This window comes from Anastrepha ludens, chromosome X (genome assembly GCF_028408465.1).
Source record: "Anastrepha ludens isolate Willacy chromosome X, idAnaLude1.1, whole genome shotgun sequence".
In the NCBI taxonomy this organism is placed as follows: domain Eukaryota; kingdom Metazoa; phylum Arthropoda; class Insecta; order Diptera; family Tephritidae; genus Anastrepha; species Anastrepha ludens.
In genome coordinates, this window is record NC_071503.1 from 19,587,431 (window position 1) to 19,606,763 (window position 19,333).

Here is a 19,333-nt window from a genome sequence, read left to right on the forward strand (position 1 = left end):
TTTTCTACTTTTGGATACTCATGCAATAGTGCCCAGAGTATTTTAATACTGCTCACACAGCAATGGTTTGTAGCAGTATAAATAAATCGAGATCTAAATAAAGATGTGAAAATGTCCTTTCGTCCATTCGTGCGTAGGAGAACACGAGCAAAAATTAATATGTTTAAATTAAACTTGGCACACATACTACTCTTTATCCAAGGTATTCTAAATGAGCGACATGAATCATGCCATATAACAAAACGTAAGCAAGAAATATCGCAACTCTGTTATAAATGAATAAAAGAAAATAAATTCGACGCAAGTAAAATTTTTAAACATAGGCTACGCCAATGCCACTTTTGGGTAAATGCGTGTAACCGGATAAAAATTTATTAAACCTCGCCGAAACTTCGTATAAGTATGGGGACCAATATGATTTAAATCCTACATAAATATTTTTGATACCGGATAAAATTTCACAAAATAACGAAGTCGGTGAAAAACGACATTCACCTCAAATAAAATAAACAGGGTATATATATTGTATTATAAATGAAACAAAAATAATCAAATTTGGAACAAATCATTAATCCCAGAAAATGGGATGAGAAGGCACAAATGTTACTGTTAACTATTTTTAGTACAATAGAGATTTGAAAGGTTTGTAGTAAGGGATTTAAGAACACCGACTTTATAGACACCACACTAAGTTTTCCACCACAAAAATTGAAAACACCACACATCTGTCACCTCAACACACAACACATCTCTCACCTTGACATGAAACCAATTAAAATTTTACTACTTTCTTATTTTTCGAATAATAAGCGAATACGTAAAATTTATTACACAATTTTCTTTTTTCGATTACATAAAAAAAAATATTGTAATAATTAAAAAAAAATTGGCGCCGGGTCTAACATGTGGCGAGGAAAAATACTGCGACAGTTTATTATTACACAATTTTTTTCGATTACATAAAAAAAATTAAAGGAAAAAAACAAAAAAAAAATTTATTTGGCGCCGAGAATTTATGTCGTGTCATGTGGCGAGGATAAATGAGCAGTGCGTTTATTTCTGCGACTGAGTTGTGAACCAACTTTTGTGATGTGTACGTGCATATGCACGCGCGAGTTATGTGGAATGGCCCCGCTCCCACACATAAAATTATCAAAAAGAAAAGAACCATATTTTAATTGTAAAATGAGTATTAGTGAAAAAGAAAACAATCATATTCCAATAAAATTTATGATTGTAAAATGAACCTTAGGAATGCCACTCAGCACTTTAGAGTTAGAAATATAAATATACATAAATATGTATATGCTTAAGTATAATCCGCTCATTGCATATACGAATGACGTGAAGTCATACGTATATGCAGATAACAAACATACTGGTGTCAACACTCAAGTATGCAAAACATACTTGAGTGAAATAAGAGGACACAGTAAAACAATTGCTGCAAGTCTAAACAAAAAGTAGACTATTTGGATGGTGCTGAGTAACATCACAAACACACATATTTACAATCTAAATATGTATATACTAAGGCTATATTTAAGACCTAAAGATCTAAGAAAAGCCAGTTGTGGCTGAACCGCGAAGGGCGACTGGCAAAAGTCGCAGAAACTCCGTAATCTAAATTTGCAATAAAAGTTTCCATAAACTTAATAAAAAGTATTTATTATTTAGAGGAAGGATATTAAAAGGGGTTATGGCCGCAACTCGAGGTTTCAAAAAATAGACGGAAACCATAACTGGGGAGTCTATAGAAACCATAACTGGCGCAGTCGCGATACGGATGGCACCACCCCATTCGGCTACGGTGGTTGCTTATTAAGGGATCTTTAAAGAAGGAAAGCATTTACACATAAAAATTTAAAAACTGCACTATAAAATAGCAGTGAAAGAAGCAGCAGCAACAGATATCTCTGTCATCAAAGAGGTCGCTTGTTTCCTTGATCGCTATCAAACGCAAAAGCAACATCAGCAGCAAAACAACAGCAGCAACATCAGCAGCAAAACAACAGCAGCAAAATAACAGCAGCAGAATAACAATTTCAACAAGTACCAGTGAGCACTCCGGAAACATCAACCAAACCACAGCAAATAAGTGAAGACCAAGCAGAGCAGAGATCCTGAAAATTTTGATCCATCCATTGACGAAAGGAGTCTATGTAAGTAGCTAGTGATACATATATTTTTTAACATTTTGCGAAAAGTTATGATACTTGAAAACGACAGTGAAAAAAAAAAATTTTTTTTTTTTTTTTTGTGAAAAATTGTTAATGTAAAGAGAAAATATGAAACATAGAAGAAATACGAAGTAAAAGGAAAAGAAAAAAAAAAAAATATAGAAAATGTGTCAAATTTAAAGAGGTTTATAATTAGTTAAAAAAAAAAAAAAAAAAAAAAAAAAAAAATGACGTACAGTAATTTACGCCAGGATAAGAATATGATTGAATGGCCAACCCTCACGGAGGTAGATCCTAGTGCCACAAGATTCAGGAGGATGGTTAATCGATTTGCGGGCAATAATCTTCGCGCTAATAGAAACAGGTTTAATATGTTTAATATTGTGGAAAGAGCCCCAGTGCAGAAAAAAAATAGAGCAAGCGTACTTAATGCTTGGGCACGTTAAATCAATTAAGAAATTTTCTCGAAGCAAGTAAGCAAAAACTAATAATCAGGCATGTGACGTATGCCAGTTCGGTAAAAGCAAATCAATAATAATAAAAAAAATTGAATTATAAAATATATATTTTTTCTACTCCTTTGTTGATTCGAAAAGTAAATGGCCCAAAATATGGAGGCTTGTTTAGTAGCGATAACGCAACTATTGCAGCAAAATGCTATATATCAAAGAACCACCTTAAGACAAAAGGTGGAGAAAGACTTAAAATATCTACATCCTTTTGAAGGCAACACAAAGAAGTTGCCCTATTTTATTCAAACAATTGATAGGATTTTGGGGGACTACCCAGAGCAACAGGACCTAGTGTATAGAATAGTTTTCGATCTTAAGATATCAGGATCAGCTAAAAATTTTCTTTCTCTGACCCCACCAGAAAATTGGGAGGAGTGTAAAACAAAGTTAAAGCAACATTTTCGGTCAACTAAAGACCAAATGTCGATAACGAACGACATTACACATTTAAAAATAGGGAGTATAAGTGAACTTAATAAAAAAGCTAGGGATTTAATTGATAATATCACCGAATTTAGTGTTTTAAGTGAAAATGGTGATGCGATGAAGGAGATATTCACGGGAATGCTCATTCAAAGAATAAAACAATTGGCGGCAGGTACGTTTGCTTGCACCATAAGAAACATAGTGTCATGGCCGCAGATGTCGGCTTGTATATACAATTTTATTGGCTTGGATGCTGGAAACCTGAATCCAATGCTCATATCCAAAAATATAAACAGACAGTCTGGAAATTTTAATCCTCGCCCTGTTTATAATAATAATAATATTAGACAGAATGCCAATTTTAGGCATAATAACGGCAACAATTCGCAAGCCAATAATTCAGGCAGGTATAGCAGCCGTTCGCAAAATAGCACTGCTCAAAACAATTACCGTGCACCCAATTTTTCACGACAAAATAATAGACAAAGTATTTCGCAACAGGTAAATGGCCGTCCTGTATATGAACAAGGCCAATATTATAGGCAAGGTAGCCAACAATTAAACAATCGACCACAAAACACTCCAAATAGACTTAATACATCTCAGCAAACAAGGCGTTCAAATGGGCCTCAACCCATGGACGTCGATGCTGCGAGTCAAGGGGAGGCTGTAAACATAAACGAAGAGTTTTTTACAAACTAGCCTCGGGTGGTCAGAATAAAATTCTAATAACATTGACGTTATTCAATAAAAATTTTTTAACTTTGCTGGATCCAGGATCTACAATTAGAATTATGAAGAAGAAAACCTTCGATGAATATAATCTACCGGTTATTAAAGGAAATAACATAATAGTGAGTACCTTAAATGGTAATATTAAGGGCACAAATGAAAGAGTTAGTTCTCCGTGCCCATCAGAGTTTCAATATGTTGCCAAGGCTAGAATAAAGTGGGTGAAGATGGATTTTGATAAACCATACGATTTGTTGTTGGGAAATGACTTTATATTTAAAAATGTCAAGGTAATTGATATAGAAAAGGAGGAAATTGAACTCCTTAATGGTGTAAAAATACCATTCCTCTCAAAGACGATCCAAGAGCAGGTTTATGCATTGGAGTCTGGGAAATTGCAAAATATTCAACTTGATCATCTAAAATCAGATGAACGTAAAGGAGTTGAAAAATTGCTAAAAAAATATAAAAAATTAATTTTTAAAGATGGGGACACACTGACTAATACAAAATCAGTGGTCCATGAAGTAAAGACGGTCACAAACCAACAAATAAATTCAAAAATTTATAGGTTACCTCCGAAACATGAAGAGGAGGCGGTCAGGCAAATTAAAGAATTGGAAAAGCAGGGTATAATTCAAAAAAGCAGGAGTAGGTATAGCTCTCCTATTATAATAGTTCCGAAAAAAGAAGATAAGTCCGGAAATAAAAAGTTTCGTTTAGTGGTTGATTATCGTAGGCTTAATCAAATAACCATTGACGATAAATATCCCTTGCCAAATATTCATGGAATCTTAGACAAGTTGGGCAAAGCACAGTACTTTAGCACTATAGATCTTGCAAAAGGTTACCATCAAATTTTAATGGCATCTAAGGATATTGAAAAAACAGCTTTTGTTTCCCCACTAGGTTTGTATGAATATGTCAGAATGCCATTTGGGTTGAAAAACGCCCCGGCTACCTTTCAAAGGCTAATGAATGACATATTGAGAGACTACATAAATAAAATTTGTGTTGTTTATTTAGACGACATTTTAATATTTTCCACTTCATTGGAAGAGCATTTGATTTCTTTAGAAAAAATTTTTTCAAAACTACAAGAACACAATTTAAAAATTCAAGCGGATAAGTGCAGTTTCTTAAAGAAAGAAACACAATTCTTAGGTCATACGTTGACCAAAGAAGGAATAAAACCTAACAAAGGGAAAATTGTAGTAATTTTGAATTTAAAGGTACCAAGGACCGAAAGGCAATTAAAAAGCTTTTTAGGAGCCACAGGGTATTACAGAAAATTCATAAAAGATTACTCAAAAATAGCGTACCCAATGATTAAATATTTAAAGAAAGGGGGTAAAATAAACCCCAATGACCCGCAATATATTTCGAGTTTTGAAAATCTCAAAGCTCTCATTTCTTCCCATCCGATTCTTAAGTATCCAGAGTATGATAAAGAATTTTCAATTACAACGGATGCAAGTGACTATGCTATTGGCGCAGTGCTGTCACAGCAAGGACAGCCGGTATGCTATATTTCTAGAACTCTTAACAAGCATGAGCAAAATTATGCTACCATCGATAAAGAGTTTCTAGCTATTATTTATGCAATCACATACTTCAGACCATACATATATGGAAATAAATTTAAAATAGTCACTGACCACTGCCCAATTGTGTATTTAAATAATAAATACAAGGGTAAAGAATTTTCACAACGTCACCAGAGGTGGCTGTTAAAATTACAAGAATATAATTATGAAATAGAATATGTGAAAGGAAAAAATAATGTGGTCGCAGATTTTTTGAGTAGAATCGAGAATGCTCCGAAAATAAACGAAAATAATGATAAAGAATCGAATTTTGAAATGTCCGATACGATACATTCCGCAGAGGAAGAGTTATTGGAGCACTTTGCTATAAAAGAGGAGATTGTTAATAAATATAAGACGCAAATTATAATAACATATAGCCCTGAAGCTGAAATTAAGATATCACATGGTAGGAAAATAATCGAGGTTGACCCACTGAATAGTGAAAACATATTAAGAACTATATTTGAAAGGCACATTAGGAAAGGTAAGGTAGGAATATTTTCTGAAGTTGAAGAGCAAGATTATCATAAAATTCAACTGTTGTTGATGTCCATGTTCTCCTGTAATAGCAAACTGGAATTCATAAAATGTACAAAAAGAGCAACAGAGATATCGCAGGAAGAAGAACTGCATAGACAAATCTCTTTGTATCACAGTAAGGAGTCGATGCACAGTGGCATTGCAGAAACAATTAATACATTGAAAGACAAAATATTTTATCCGAAACTCAGGGAGCATATTCAGTTAATAATAAATAACTGTGAAAAATGCCAACAAATAAAATATGATAGAAAACCTATAAAACCTAAGTTCAATTTGACAGAAACCCCTACGGATAAAAACGAAGTTATCCATATTGATATATTTCATTTCAACAAACATTCGTTTGTTACGACAATAGATAAATTGACCAAATTTGCAGCAGCATATATAATAACTGATAGGAATTGGAGGTCAAAGAAAACTATATTGCTAGAACAGTTCGCAAAATTCGGAAAACCGAAGAAAGTAATAATGGATAATGAGTTTAGAGCAGAACAATTGATACAATATTTAAATACTGAAAATATTGAGGTCCATTTAACAAAACCCAATAATCACACTGGTAACGCAGACATTGAGAGACTTCACTCAACCCTGTTGGAGAAATTAACAGGAATTGATGATACAAGTCTTTCAACGGAAATGAGGATGCAGATCGTTATAGCGAACTATAATGATCGATATCACTCAACCATCAAATGTTCTCCAAGGTTCGCCAAAGATAGCATTGGCCCATCCATAAGATAGAATTAATTTGACAAAAAGAAAAATAATAGCAAAACATAATAGCAATAGAGAAGAGTATACAGAATACAGAGAATCAGGACCCATAAAAAATTACAAAAGAGTAAGACATAAGGACCAACCATATTTCCGAATTAATCCATTGCAAAACGTCCATCCATCTAATATAAAAAGACCACAAAAATTTGCGAACATACCTAATTTGGACACAGAAAATAATTACGATGATGATAGGTTTAGTATCATAGTCCATAATGGAGATACTGGTTAATTTTTTTTTATTGCCGTTTCCACTTGTAAGTTTTTTTTATTATTTTGCTTTCAGACTATGTGGCGTATAATATTTTATATCATGCTAGTGAGCATGGCATCAGCGAGGGGATTTTTGCAGGTGACCCCGATACTGGACGAGGCAGGGTACACCATTGTACGAATAGGACAGGTGGAAGTAGTTAACGAGACCACAACCATATTGCATATTATCCAGCCACAAGAAATTTTAGAAGTTGTGGAGGAATTAGGAAAGGAAGTCAGAAACATTAATATGACAGAAAAGAAGTTTTTGCTAAATGAAATTGAGGCATTGAAGGCAAAGATAAGAACAATTCGACCCCAAAAGAACGGTAGATACAGGAGGGGATTATTGAACGCAGCAGGAAGAACATATAATTGGTTGTTCGGGTTAATGGATGATGAAGATAGACAAGAGATTTTAGGATATTTAGAAGTACAGAAAGAAAATGACCATAATATTATTGAAACAGTTAATAAGCAAATAGCAATAAATAATCATTTTAATGATAGTATAGATTTGATTAGAAAAACAATAAATGAAGATAGGGAGGAAATAAAGGAATTTGTAAAAAGTATGAATGAACAGAACAAAAATTTTTACGAGCACATCCTATTCAATAATTTGATAAATAAATTGAGATATTTGGAAAGTAGGGTCAATGATATACAGCACAATATTGCTGCGGCTAAATACAATATGGTCCATCCAGGAATTCTAACTAAGGAAGAAATTGATCACTTCCAAATAGATTTTTACAAATTGAAAATGGCAAAAATGGGAGTATTAGCATATAAAAATCAATCACTTGTAATAGCAATAAAGATACCAAGAAGTTATGTTATAACTGATCTAAAGATGATCACTCCATTACCGAACAGAAATAAATTACAAATAAAAACAGAAAATGAGTATTTAATTACAATTAATGAAATAAATCTAAGTTATAAGAAAGACATTGCCTTGAAAGATCTAAAACGAAGTAGAAATTGTATATTTGAAAATGATTGTTCTTTTGAAATAAATAATAAAACTAAAATATTAAACATTGATGACGATACGATATTGATCGTCAATGCATACGAAACAATCTTAAAACAAAATTGTGACAATAGAAATATCGTATTAAAAAATAATTTCCTGATTACGTTTACAAATTGTAAAATCGAATTAAATAATGAAATGTTTGAAAATAATAAAGTGGAATTTGCAGAAAAATTCCACTACCCAGTAAAAATGTTAAACCAAAGTTACGAACAGGAATTAAAGTTTAAAATGATTGAAGAAAAAAATATGGAAAACATTAAAGAAATTAAAGAATTAAAATACCATAAAAATGTTTCATATGGTATGAATGTAACAGTAGCAATATGTTTATTGCTCTTATTGATTATAATAATTGTATATTGGAAAAGGAAGAATATAAAAGTAAAAGTTGGTAATAAAAAGAATTATAATGAAGGGGGAATTATGTTAATGGAAACCAACCCCAAACAAAATGTACTTATTAATGAAAGAACTCAGGAGAGTTCTAACTCTAACGGTGGGGGAGTTATGTGGAATGGCCCCGCTCCCACACATAAAATTATCAAAAAGAAAAGAACCATATTTTAATTGTAAAATGAGTATTAGTGAAAAAGAAAACAATCATATTCCAATAAAATTTATGATTGTAAAATGAACCTTAGGAATGCCACTCAGCACTTTAGAGTTAGAAATATAAATATACATAAATATGTATATGCTTAAGTATAATCCGCTCATTGCATATACGAATGACGTGAAGTCATACGTATATGCAGATAACAAACATACTGGTGTCAACACTCAAGTATGCAAAACATACTTGAGTGAAATAAGAGGACACAGTAAAACAATTGCTGCAAGTCTAAACAAAAAGTAGACTATTTGGATGGTGCTGAGTAACATCACAAACACACATATTTACAATCTAAATATGTATATACTAAGGCTATATTTAAGACCTAAAGATCTAAGAAAAGCCAGTTGTGGCTGAACCGCGAAGGGCGACTGGCAAAAGTCGCAGAAACTCCGTAATCTAAATTTGCAATAAAAGTTTCCATAAACTTAATAAAAAGTATTTATTATTTAGAGGAAGGATATTAAAAGGGGTTATGGCCGCAACTCGAGGTTTCAAAAAATAGACGGAAACCATAACTGGGGAGTCTATAGAAACCATAACTCGCGCGACGCGAATAAATTTTAATAAAGTTCTGAAAGTAATTCATGACGTTTTTCATTACATACATGCATAAATGAACGTATACTATATACATACTATATATGTACATAAATGATGGTATATGACTATATAATATGTACATGTCAATAGGAGGTATTTGCATTCACAAAGAAAAAGGTTTAAAATATAATAAATCAACACTTATTTTATATTGTTTGTTAATTTATAGTTTATGTCAGTGGTCGCCAACCTTTTCAATGTGTTGATGTACTTTCAAGATTTTGAAATAAACAGCGAGCTACTTGCACAAGCCAACATAAATTAAATAATACACAGTTATATTCGACATACAATACATGTATTTATTTTACTAATATACGTTCTATACCTATATAATAAACTTATGACTTATAGTGCTTATACTTATGCATAACTACATCCATGTTCACACCTATCAATCGTAATACAATTTTTTGCAGTCATAATGGCAAATCACAAAAAAACAACAAAACAGTAATAGTACATTATTATATAAATAAAATATGGGCAAATAAAAAGAGCATATTTAATGAGAAGGTTGACATTCTGACTCATCGATCATTTTTTTAATATTTGCAGTATAATTTGATACAGTCATTCGAATACAGTTATCCAAATGTATATCTGTAAGCCGATTGCGGTATTTATTTTTAATAAATTTCATATTGGAAAAAGAAGATTCACACAAATAAGTTGAACTGAATAACTCTTTCACTTTCAACGCAACACGACATAAAACTGAATACTTATCTTTACTTACGAAAGTCCATATACATTTTGTATTTGAACCTAAAGATTTTAAAGTCAAGTCACTTTGAAAAGCAATCAGTTCCATTTCTATTGCAAACTGTTGTATATCAATGTCCATGAAGGGTGAAACAACAAATTGCGTCACTAAAGCAATTTTGCTGAGATCATTGAAACGATTTTTGAAGTTTTCCTTCATGTTAGAAACTATTTCCATATGATATTTACTGTCATAGGGCTCTAATAGATTTTTGGATATCTTTTCGGAAAGAATAGGAAAATGCTTAGTATCGCGGTTTTTTAGGTTTTGTTCCCAAAGTTCAAGTTTTGTAATAAATGCATTTATATCAGAAATCATTTCCGCTAATTCTTTATCCCTGCCTTGAAGCTGCAAGTTAAGCTCATTTAATTTCTCTGTAATGTCCACAAGAAAACCAAACTCTCTGAGCCAAGTCGAATTTTCCAGTTCAGGAATCGGTTCATCGCGTTCTTTGAAAAATTGGAGTATAGCAGGCAGGACATCATTGAAACGTTTGAGCACTCGCCCTCTGCTTAACCATCGCACTTCAGAGTGAAGAAGTAGCTCTCCGTATTGACAGTGAATTTCATCAGCCAAGGTTTTAAATAATCTTCTTTGTAACGCTTGAGCTCTAATCCTGTTCAAAATTTTCACCACCAGTTTCATAACGTTGCTCAAGTTTAGAAAATTTCCACATAATGCTTGCTGATGTATAATACAGTGGTAACTAAGAAATTGTGGAAAACTTTCATCCTTATGACATAGCGCTACGAGTCCCTTATCACAACCCACCATAGCTGGAGCACCGTCAGTTGTCAGGCCTACCATTTTTGATATTGGAATTTTCTCAGAAGAGATGAGATTTTTTAAATGAGAAAACAGCTCTAGCCCAGTAGTATGTCCTTTGAGTGGAATAAACTTCAAAAGATCTTCTTTAATTGTAAAATCACTAAAAGCCATCCTGACAAATATGGCCATCTGTGAGGTGTCAACTATATCTGAAAAATAAATACAGTTATCTAAGTCACTTCTTAACTGTAAAAAAATATCATTGCTCATTACTTCTACTCGCCTCATCACTGTATTAGCAGAAAGTTGCATAGATTTTATAGCAGACACTATTTCGTCTTTATTTCTAAAGTTGGCGAATAAAGAATCTGCAGCTTCCAAATCCAAATGCTTGTTTTATGATTTCCCCGTCTTCATAAGTATTTTTCTTTTGTGCAATTATCTGGGAAACACGATAAGATGCTTCAGTTGCAGCCTTATTTTTGTCGATTGTTTTCAAAAATTTTTACTGTTGTCCAATTAACTGGATTTTTAAATGTTTCAGTTTTTCTTTTCTGGTGGCAGAATTTAACGGGAATGCCTTCTCAAAAACCGAATGTACAGTTTTATGATGCCTCTCAATATTTCCTTTTTTAGGAACTGACACAGATGTATTACATAACAAACAAACACTTTTGCCTTTAACTTCTGTGAAGAAGTATTGTTCTTCCCATTCCGAATGGAAATGGTATGTCTTCGCCTTCTTACTACTGCTTGCCATAATGTTTCGAACTCTAACCCAACCGCTGCACGCAGAACGTTGATAATGCCGTTCAGTATTAAACTGAGCGCAATGTCGACGTGCATTGCGTATATATAAAGCCAAAAAATTCTCGAACACGCTAATCGGTTCCAGCGGATCCTAAAACGGAGACGCGACTTCGCGTCGTGTTTGTCGGCGCGAAATTGCTTACCGCAGTGTTGCCGCTGTTTATCTATTTATTATGAAAATTTCTGAAATTTGCTAATACTGGTATGATTTTCAGACTTTTGGATTTTTTGCAACGTGAGCAGCGCGAGCTACCAGAATTGCCTTTGCGAGCTACCGATAGCTCGCGATCGACGGGTTGGCGTCCGCTGGTTTATGTATTCGACAGCATGTTACAAATGTATGCATGTACATTTGTATATGAAAAACCATAATGCACAAGCACAAGAATATCATCTTCCTTTCATATGTACATGTATACACATGCATGTATGCCCAAATAACCTTGACTTATATATTTACACATGCCAAGGCACATCACAAGAAGCCAAATATAAATACGCACTAGTGAGCGAGTTTCTTCCTAGGTATGTATGTAGGTAAAATGGCAAGAGTGCCACAGGCACACTTCAAGTAGCACTTACGTGCCGTTTTGATACCATAATGTGGACCATTACCTGTGCAATCGTTATCATTGAGCTGTGCGTAGAGTCGGACGTGTTTTTGATTTCGATCCGTATTAATAGTACCTTTTCTACTGTGTTTTGTATGCAATACTGCTTAAAAGAGACAGAGGCCCTTATTATGAGCAACATTCGATCTTCGACTGTGATCGAACGAATTTTCATTTGGTATTATCAGAGAATGTTAATGGAATAAGAAGGAGCACATGTTAAATAACTTTTTTCCGAGTACTAATTTGTGTATTCATACTAAGGGATTTTCAAATTCAACTTACCTCACTAGTGGGGGATTGCAGATATTTACCACGCTAGTGAAGGGTTTCTATATTTACTTACCACGCTAGGACAGGAATTCAGATTTTTTTTGCGTTTACCACACTACTAACGGATTTCATAAGATTTTTCGCCACACTACTAAGGGATTCGACTTATTTCATGCCCACAGCGAAGCGAATAAATTTGCGATTAAGAAGGCCGCGCGGCAATTAATTTGTGGTGCAGAAGCTAAAGTCGGCGGAATTATTCGTTTTGTTTTTTGGCACGTATTTAATTCAGGTTCAAGTCCTGAAGTCATATTTTTTTTCTTGCACATTTTTTTTTACAATGCAAACCAGGAAAGTTTGGTAAAATTTTTGAGTTTATTTTAATTAAAATTTCTTTAAAATACTGCTTTTTTTGTATTTCATAAATGGAAATTTCTTTTCGGTATAAAATAGTTCATACTGGATATGACCTGATTTTTGTATACAATAAATCAATCAAAACAGAAAATATGTACATATGTCTTTAATCTCTTTTATCAAATCCAAATTATATTGATGAGAAAATATCATTCTAATATCCGTCCAGAAAGCCAAACGCGAATACACACATACATATGCATATAATTGCGCATACAAACTTTCAACTAACGCAGAGTATGTGCATATAAAACTGCGAATCGAATAAATGACTGATTTAGAAAAGTTCATTAGTAATTATAGTTAATCGCAATCGTGAAAGACGTGTCGTGTATGCAATACATCGTCCCATATATGACTCAGGTTCAAGTCCCTTAGGTATTTTTCTTTGTTCGATATTTTTATTTAATTTTTTGTATTTGGTTTAATTAGAATTTATTTAAAATAGTGTATTCAGGTTTTTCTAATACCTGTTATTTAGAAATTTATTTTCTATATAACATTATTCATACTTCTTTTGAATTAATTTATATGTAAAACAGCCATAAAGGCAATCATATGAATATGCATTCCTATATTTAATCTCTTCAGTCAAATCTGAACTACTTACATATTGATGAGAAAATATTCTAATATCCGTGGATGCATCCAGAAAGCTAAACGCGCATACACGCATATGTATATAAAGATACAATATATAAATATATACAAGCCTTCAACGAACGCAAAATGTATGCATATAAAAAGCAACAACTGCGACCGCCTTCTTGTCCGTCAGTGAAAAGATGGGATATGTAGGGTATACATGGGCAAAAAGAACCGGGGAGGTGATGTTGACTGTTTTCTTCGATTGCCAAGGCATAGTACACCATGAGTAGCTTCCATCGGGCCAGACAGTCAATAAAGAATATTATTTATCCGTTTTGAAGCCTTTGAGAGATGCTGTATGTTGTAAACGACCGGAAATGTGAGCAAACAATTCTTGGATTTTGCGTGATGATAACGCGTCATCGCACCGATCAAAGAGATCAAAGAGAATACGACGAAGGAGCTGAAGGCCATGTCGGCCTACCGGAGCTGTTTGGAGGACTGGGTTAAACGTTGGCACATGTGTGTTGCTTCAGACGGGTCATATTTTGAAGGAGATAATATAAATTTGCCTTAAATTTAACTCTGTTATGTTTTATTTAAACATTCCCGGTACTTTTTGATCATAGGGTACATATATACGGTTTTGCGGACAGAAATGTGTGATTCGTTGGAATTGTTCAAGGAATCTAAGTCGCATTAACTCGCGACTGTCGAACAGTTAGAAGACATATTTACATACATATAAGGGTGCATACATACATACGGAGCCGCGGCCACTCGACATGACAAAAATTCAAGATTTATCAAATATTGGCAAATAATTCCACGCGAAATATTCCAATATTGACTATTTTCGAATGGTCGCGAAAATTGGCATATGGCCGGCTCGTTTTATGAATGAAATTGAAATATGAGCTCGAACTTATGAATGCACTTTTTGGTTTTGTTCTAAATTGTTCAGCGCCGTCGCTGATAGAATCATGGCCGCTGCGACTGCGTATACGAATGTATTTTGTTTTTGTAGTCGCTAAGGTTAGATCTGGCTTTGGGCGACATACGCATGTTGAGAAATGTGTTTTTGTTGTGTTCTTGGACATCTTAGAATGCGTGGTGCCAAAGCGGCCTTCGCGTGCCGCTTGCTGCTGCTTTTGCGTATATTAAGGTATTTTGTTTTCGTAGGTACAATATTCGGAATATCGACTGCCGGTAGACAAATCTACAGATACGCAAGAAGGGAGCGCTGTGCTCGGACATAGACATATGTACGATGTCTAATGAAAAGTAAGTATAATAGTATTTTTTTTTTAGCTTTTTATGAAAAATATATTGAAAACACAATATTAAAATATATTTTATTATAGTTTTCTTTGTTTTAGCGATTATTTTAGTACTTCCGTAGTGAAATTGCTTCTTCTTCTTCTTAATTGGCGCGATAACCGCTTACGCGATTTTGGCCGAGATTAACAAAGCGCGCCAGTCGTTTCTTTCTCGTGCTAACCGGCGCCAATTGGACACACCAAGTGAAGCCAAGTCCTTCTCCACCTGATCTTTCCAACGCAGAGGAGGCCGCCCTCTTCCTCTGCTACCACCAGCTGGTACCGCATCGAATACTTTCAAAGCCGGAGCGTTTGTATCCATTCGGACGACATGACCCAGCCAACGAAGCCGCTGGATCTTTATTCGCTGCGCTATGTCTATGTCGTCGTAAAGCTCATACAGCTCATCGTTCCGTCGTCTGCGATATTCGCCGTTGCCAACGTGCAAAGGTCCAAAAATCTTACGCAGAATTTTTCTCTCGAACACTCCAAGCGTCGCTTCATCGGATGTTGTCATCGTCCAAGCTTCTGCGCCATACGTTAGGACGGGCATGATGAGAGTCTTGTAGAGTGTTAGTTTTGTTCGTCGAGAGAGGACTTTACTGCTCAATTGCCTACTTAGTCCAAAGTAGCACTTGTTGGCAAGAGAGATTCTACGTTGGATTTCAAGGCTGACATTGTTATCGGTGTTAATGCTGGTTCCTAAATACACGAAGTCTCCTCGTTCACCACCAAACCCATTCGCTTTGCCTCTTTATCCAGTTTGGAGAAGGCAGAACTAACAGCGCGGTTGTTAAGGCCGATGATGTCAATATCATCGGAATACGCCAACAATTGTACGCTCTTATAAAATATTGTGCCTGAGCGATTAAGTTGTGCGGCTCGTACGATGCTCTCCAACATCAGGTTAAAGAAGTCACACGACAGCGAGTCACCCTGTCTGAAACCTCGTTTGGTATCAAACGGCTCGGAGAGGTCCTTCCCAATTCTGACGGCGCTGCTGGTGTTGAGCAACGTCATCTTACATAGCCGTATTCGTTTTGAGGGGATACCAAATTCAGACATAGCGGCATACAGGTAACTCCTTTCCGTACTGTCGAATGCAGCTGTGAAGTCGACGAAAAGATGGTGTGTGTCGATTCTCCTTTCATGGGTTTACTCCAATATTTGGCGTATTGTGAATATTTGGTTGATGGTGGACTTTCCAGGTCTGAAGCCACACTGATAAGGTCCAATCAGTCGGTTGACGGTGGGCTTCATCCTTTCACACAATACGCTCGCTAGAACCTTATAGGCGATATTTAGAAGACTAATCCCGCGATAATTGGCACAATTGGCTGGATCGCCCTTCTTATGGATTGGGCAGAGCACACTTAAACTCCAATCGGCAGGCATGCTTTCATCCGACCATATTTTGCATAGGAGCTGATGCATGCACCTAACCAACTCCTCGCCGCCATGTTTGAATAGCTCAGCCGGCAGTCCGTCGGCGCCCTCGTCTTTGTTGTTCTTTAGCCGTGATATTGCTATTCTCACCTCGTCATGATCGGGTAACGGAACGACAATTCCGTCGTCAACGATTGGGGTATCGGGATCTTCCCATTCTCTATGACATGCGCAGCTGTCACCGTTTAACAGGTTCGAGAAGTGTCCCTCCATAATTTAAGATTGCTCTGTACGTCAGTCACCAGATCGCCGTATTTGTTCTTACAGGAAAACGCCCCGGTCTTAAAACCTTCTGTAAGCCGCCGAACTTTCTGGTAAAATTTTCGGGCGTTGTTTCTATTGGCCAGCATCTCAAGCTCCTCGCACTCACGTATTTCGGCCTCTCGTTTCTTCTGTCGGTTAATACGTCTCTCTTCCTTTTTCAGCTCTCTGTAGCGATCCCACATGGCTCGCGTTGCGCCCGATCGCAGCGTGGCTCTATAGGCGGCATCCTTTCTTTCTGCGACAGCATGACATTCTTCGTCGTACCAATTGTTTTTTCGGGCTCGCCGGAATCCGATTTCTTCTTCGGCGGCGGTACGTAGGGAACGAGAAATGTTGCTCCATTGCTCGCGCATGCCGGTTTGTTGGGCAGTGCTCTCCGAGAGCAAGAGTGAGGGTCGAGTGGCGAATCTTCTGGCTGTCTGTTGTGATTGCAGCTTTTCGATGTCGAACATTCTTTGCGTAGGTAGATGACCGTTTTTTGCTGCACAGAGGTGGGTGCGCAGCTTGGCTGCAACAAGGTAATGATCCGAGTCGATGTTGGATCCTCGGATCGTACGTACATCTTATACACTAGAAGCGTGTCTTCCATCTATCACAACATGATCGATCTGGTTTCGCGTTTTTCGATCAGGAGACAGCCAGGTAGCTTGGTGTATCTTTTTATGCTGGAATCTGGTGCTGCAGACTACCATGTTTCGGGCCCCGGCGAAGTCGATCAGCCTCTGTCCGTTACCGGATGTTTCGTTGTGCAGGCTGAATTTTCCGAATGTGGGACCAAAAATTCCCTCCTTGCCCACCCTGGCGTTGAAGTCGCCAATCACGATTTTTATGTCGTGGCGGGGGCAGCGCTCATAGAAACGTTCCAAACGCTCATAGAAGGAATTCTTGGTCGCATCGTCCTTCTCTTCCATCGGGGCGTGGGCGCAAATTAGCGATATGTTAAAAAATCGTGCTTTGATGCGGATTATTGCGAGACGCTCGTCCATCGGAGTGAACGACAGTACTTGGCGACGAAGTCTCTCTCCCACAACAAATCCGACACTGAATTTGCGTCCTTTATATGGCAGCTGTAGTAGACGTCGCAAGGTCCTATGGTTTTCTTACCTTGCCCCGTCCATCGCATCTCTTGGATGGCAGTGATGTCAGCCTTTACTCTCACGAGGACATCAACCAGCCGGGCAGAGGCACCTTCCCCATTAAGGGACCGGACATTCCAGGTGCATGCCTTCAAATCATATTCCTGATTTCGTTTGCAGGGGTCGTCATCAGTAAAGGCAGTTCTCATCCGAGGCTTTGCAATTCTTTTCATTCGGGGGGATTTTTAAGTGGCGGGTCCCAAACCCAGCGCACAACCAGCTATCCTGGAATGCTTCGCCTTCTCACGTTAGATCACTCCCGAACGGGTGTTCGGAAGCTACCCAGAGGATACGTGGGCTAATCCCGGCCGTTGTGAGCTGCTTGAACCATATGTAGAAGAATCGTCCTGGCCACTCCCAAGTGAATGGCGATCAGTAACTTTCCCCACTTGCGTAGAAAGTTGCTGCTCAGAGTAATACCAGAGAATGGTAATATAATGAGAAGGTGCAAATGTGACCAGAGAATGTTAATTGAATGAGAAGGAGCAAATGTTAAATGAGCTTTTTTCGAGTAGATTTATAGATTCATAGTAAGGGACTTGCAAATTCAACTTACCACACTAGTGGGGGATTGCAGAAATTGCTGCTCAGAGTAATACCAGAGAATGTTAATATAATGAGAAGGTGCAAATGTGACCAGAGAATGTTAATTGAATGAGAAGGAGCAAATGTTAAATGAGCTTTTTTCGAGTAGATTTGTAGATTCATAGTAAGGGACTTGCAAATTCAACATACCACACTAGTGGGGGATTGCAGATATTTACCACGCTAGTAGAGGAATTCAGATTTTTTCTGTGTTTACCACACTAGTAAGGGATTTCATATGACTTTTCACCACAGTAGTAAGGGATTCGACTTTTTTCATGCCCACAGCGAAGCGAATGAGTTTGCGATTGAGAAACGCGCACAGCCAATGAATTGTGGCGCAGAAGCTAAAGTCGACGGAATTATTCGTTTGGTTTTTATGGCATTATTGTGGTATTTAATTCAGGTTCAAGTCCTGAAGAGCCTATTTTTTTTCTTTCACGATTTTGTTTTACAATCCAAACCAGGAAAGTTTGGGAGATTGGGATCGGGTACTTTTTCCCCCGGGCCCGGAGTTTTCAGAGAGGCCCGGACTCGAGGGTAATTCCAAGAAATTTCCTGCTTGAAAAAATATAGTAAATAAGACTTCTACCAGAGTTCCGTCACAGACTTTTTTTGGTGTCACCATATCGAATGTTACGATCACGATTACGAAGAATAAATATAATATGGTGATACAAAAGTATATATTATTGAGCTCTTATTAAAATGGAACATTTTATGCTACTGATTTATAAGGTAATTAATAATTATAGTGATGATTAGATAAAATTTAGATAGTTGTATTTTAAATGAAGAAAAATTTTGAAACGTAGTTATTGCTTAAAGCAATTTGTCCTTACGTTGATAAAGAATTAAATTAAAGAATTAAAGATCTGCTGAAGAGTTTTCTAAAATTCATTTTAATCAATATTTCATAATTAATTCTATCAAAAATTTCATCAATGAGTTTTTCAATGTTTAAATGTTATATCACTATAACATAATACGCATTTTAATAAATAAATAAAATTTCCAGGGGCCCGCATCTCAAGTTTCCCCCGGGGCCCGAATACTCTCTCCACGGCCC